Source organism: Tachyglossus aculeatus, chromosome 3 (genome assembly GCF_015852505.1).
Source record: "Tachyglossus aculeatus isolate mTacAcu1 chromosome 3, mTacAcu1.pri, whole genome shotgun sequence".
Classification (NCBI taxonomy): domain Eukaryota; kingdom Metazoa; phylum Chordata; class Mammalia; order Monotremata; family Tachyglossidae; genus Tachyglossus; species Tachyglossus aculeatus.
Genome location: NC_052068.1, coordinates 28,353,132 through 28,357,190, shown reverse-complemented (window position 1 = coordinate 28,357,190; position 4,059 = coordinate 28,353,132). Strand labels below are relative to the sequence as shown.

General features: G+C 46.1%; 1 non-coding gene across 1 annotated transcript; it reads left to right on the top strand.

Annotated features, from left to right (window-relative positions):
* The first annotated feature begins 1,493 nt into the window (after window positions 1–1,493).
* LOC119926443 lies at window positions 1,494–1,631 on the top strand. Its single transcript, XR_005450318.1, has one exon. It is a non-coding gene; the product is annotated as a small nucleolar RNA SNORA7 (small nucleolar RNA).
* The last annotated feature ends 2,428 nt before the right edge of the window (window positions 1,632–4,059 follow it).

Genomic DNA, 4,059 nt, shown 5'->3' with positions numbered 1-4,059 from the left:
CAGAAGCAAATGCGAACAGCAGTGTGAATGGAGGTGGTAGGGAGACTGGTGATTTGGTGGGAGAAGGAAAATGTGCTCATTAAAAGCCCGCTTTGCCCTCCAGGCCTCCTGCTCTGTACCCAACACTGGACACAGAGATACCAAGCACTCATTACAGTGTTCTGCAAACAGTAAGCGCTCAAAAAATAGGAGAGATGGAATGACTGACTTGACAAGCAGACGGCATCTTTAGGCAACTCCAAGGTCCTTCTTTAAGAAAGGGACTTGAGGAGCATTTTTTTTTATAACAGTCAAAATAAACACTTATCAGCTCAGGAAAAGGCAATCTTGGGCTGTGTCCACACGGGTTTGTTTGTTTATTTATTACTTCCCTGCTCTCCATCAACCTGTCAGGCCTACCTCTTCAATGTAAACATCAAAAATCTCCAGTTAGGCAATTCAAAAATTAAAAAACTTCCACTGTGAGCAGGAGAAAGACAAAGGAGGAAATGAGAGACAAATAGGTGGTTTGCAGAAAGCTTCCTCTCTTGTACCTACTCCCTCCCCAGCCTGGGGATTGGCTGGAAAGAGGCAGTTCTGTAGTGTCCATCTCTCTCTCCTTCACCTACCCCGCTCGAGGCCACGAGGCCACGTGCTAAGAGCAGCCAGAGTTTCTGGATGCCTTTGAGGTCCGCATGAAAACCCAAAACCCGGGATTGGAGAGCTGAGAAGCCCTACGCGGTAGTCATCTGGAAGTCTCTCTTCTTTTCATGTCAGTTGAAATATTATGTTACTTCATGGGGTTTGGCTGCAGATCTAAATTACACCTTTTCTCAGTTGTTAGGACAGGATAGAAAACCGCATAATTCTAATGAGTCATAAATGTTTCACCGTTTTTTTTTCTTTCTGTCTTTCTTTTTCCTTTTTTTCCCCTTCCATTTAATTCATATGGTGCCAACACCTGTGAAAACAATCAGCCTCCTCGCTTTGTGCTCGGTTTGCTTTAGGGTGTGCTCCAGTGAGAGGGCTTTTTTTATCTCCTCGTGGATGAATTATTAACCATCTGAAGAGCTGAATTATGATCTCATTAGCTTTACTTCATCTTGCTTCTGGTTAAGCCTGGAATTTGGGTTCCTCTTGAGTGGCCCAGGCTGTTCTCTCAGCTGCGGAGGGGCCCCCTGTTCCTCTTAGGAAGCCGCGGTCATTGGGGGAAGCTGCAGTTCCTCTCTCGGGCCACAAGGGGGCCTGCCGCTAATTGGTCTCCTACAGCTTCCAAAGAGGGAATACAGTTTCCCCTGGAATAATAGACAAAGCAGAGAATCCCTAAAAGCTGGAAAATGACTTAGGAGTAAGGTAGCCATTCGAGAGGATTTAGCCCGTCTCCTGTCTGGTGGTGATACGACATTAGGATTTTTTCTTTCTGCAGTCCAGCCTCTCGGCCTCTGGGATTTGGCTGCATTGGCCTGGGTTTGGAAGCGGGGTCTTTGGGAATTCAATAGCTCTAGAATCAGAAATCCCTCTCAGGGTCATACCTGGAGAGTTTCCAGTACTGCACCAGTCTCGACTACAGGAGGGAGAGTCGAGCAGAGGTATACCCATTCCATTGCTAGCTTGGGCAGTGGCTAGAGAGTGGAAGGCAATCTGCCGCAAGTCAAAGCTTGCCTGTACTGGACAGCAGCGGCATGGAAGAGAGTCGAGGGCAGGGACTCGTTTACTGTGTGGAAGGAGGCAGTGGTAAACCACTTCGATATTTTTACTAAGAAAACTCAATGGATTCACTACCAGAACGATTGCACCTGGAAGTGGGGCATTCTGGGAGAGATGTTTCCATGTCATCGCTATGGGTCGGACACGACACAACAGCATAAGACAACAAGAATCAGAAAGGGGATGGGGGGCCCCTATTCAGCAATAAATTCTAAGCCCATCAATCAATCGATAGTATTTGTGAAGTGCTTACTCAGTGCAGAGCACTGTATTAAGCGCTTGGGAGAGTACAATACAATAGAATTGGTAGACATGATCCCTGCCCATAAAGAGTTTACAGACTAGAGAGCAAGGCAGACATTAAAACAAGCGACAGAGAGGGGAAATGGCAGAGTACAAGGATATATACATAAGGACAGTGGGGCTGGGGGTGGGATGATTTCCAAAGTGCTTAGGAGAATGCAGAACCAAGTGCACAGGTGATACAGAAGGAAGAGAACAAAGGGCAAGTGAGGGCTTAGTCAGGGAAGGCCTCTTGGAGGAGACATGATTTTATAAGGACTTTGAATATGTGGAGAGTGGTGGCCTGCCTCATATGAAGTGAGAGGCAGTTCCAGGTCAGAGGGAGTATGTGGGCAAGGAGTCAGCAATGAGACAGATGATATCGTGGTACAGTGAGTAGGTTGGTGTGTAGGTTGGTGTTAGGGGAACAAAGCGTGTGGACTGGGTTGTAGAAGGAGATCATAGAGGTGAGATAGGAGGTGGACAACTAATTGAATGTCCTGCCCTCAAGGAGCTTACAATCTAGTAGGGGAAGACATACATTAAAATGAATTGGAGTGGGGAAATGGCAGAATAGAAGAATATATATGTAAATGCTGTGGGGCTGGGGGTGGAGTGAGTATCAGAGTGCTTAGGGAGTACAGATCTAAGTGGAGAAGCGACCCAGAAGGGAGGGCAAAGACAGAGGGGAAAGGAAGATGTTTGCTTGAGTGGGAGCCTCCTGCGCAGAGGGTTTTGTGGGATGACTTCCCCGCATGCTCACTTATCCTGCCCTGAAGTCAAGTTCTTTTTTCAGTGGCATTTGAACTTAATGAAGTTCAAATGTGTATGTGTATGTGAAAGTGTATGTGAAGCGATGGGAGAGGTGGGATGGTAGGAAGTTCAAGGCAAGTCAACTTGTACTTGCCAACTTGTACTTCCCAAGCGCTTAGTACAGTGCTCTACACACAGTAAGTGCTCAATAAATATGATTGAATGAATGAATGAATCAGGTGATTACTTGTGCCTGCTTCTGCATCCCAGCTCAGCCCTTCCCAACAGACAAAAAACGAGCTTAAACATTTTGGCATCAGGCATACAGTGCCATTTAGGAGGCCCCAAACCTGGTGAAGGTTTTCCTCAAGAAAATGCTGATCAATCAATCAATCAATCAATCATATTTATTGAGCACGTGTGGTGTGCTGAGCACTGTACTAAGAGCTTGGGAGAGTACAATATAACAATATAAAAGACACATTCCCTGCCCATAACGAGTTTACAGAATCCATGTCTGATGAGGACTAGCAGTAACTCGACAAAATCTCTCTCTTCTTAAAACTACTGCCCCTCCCCCGACCCACCTGTGCTTCTGACCATATCCTTTCATACCTTTTTAAAACACTCCCCTCCCTTTCCTCCTTGATGGCCATCTTTAACTGCTTACTTTCTAACACTTCGTACCCATTGCTTTCAAACATGCTTATGCATTGCTTATCCTAAAAAAAACCCTCCCTTGACCCCATAGCTCTCTCTACTTATCGCCCTATCTACCTCCTACCATTTCTCTCCAAACTTCTTAAGAAGAGAGTTGTTTACACCCACTGTCTCTACTTCCTATCCTCCAGTTCTTAGATTCCCTCCAGCCCAGCTTCTGCCCTCTTCACTCCATAGAAACAGCCCTCTCTAAGGTAGCCAGTAATCTTCTCATTCATTCAGTCGTACATATTGAGCAGTTACTGTGTGCAGAGCACTGTACTAAGCACTTGGGAAAGTTTAGTACAGCAATAAAGAGTGACAATCCCTGCCTTCAGTGAACTCACAGTCTAGACTGGGGGAAACAGACATCAATACAGAGACATCAATGTAAGTAAATAAAATAACAGATACATACATAAGTGCTGTAGGGCACAGAGAGGGTGGAAGAGCAGGGGAGCAAGTCAGGGTGATGCAGAAGGGAGTGGGAGATGAGGAAAAGTGGAGCTTAGTCTGGAAAAGCCTCTTGGAGGAGATGTGCCTTCAGTAAGGCTTTGAATGTGGGGAGAGTAATTGTCTAGTGGATTTGAGGAGGGAGGGCATTCCAGGCCAGAGGTAGGATATGGGCCAGAGGTTCTG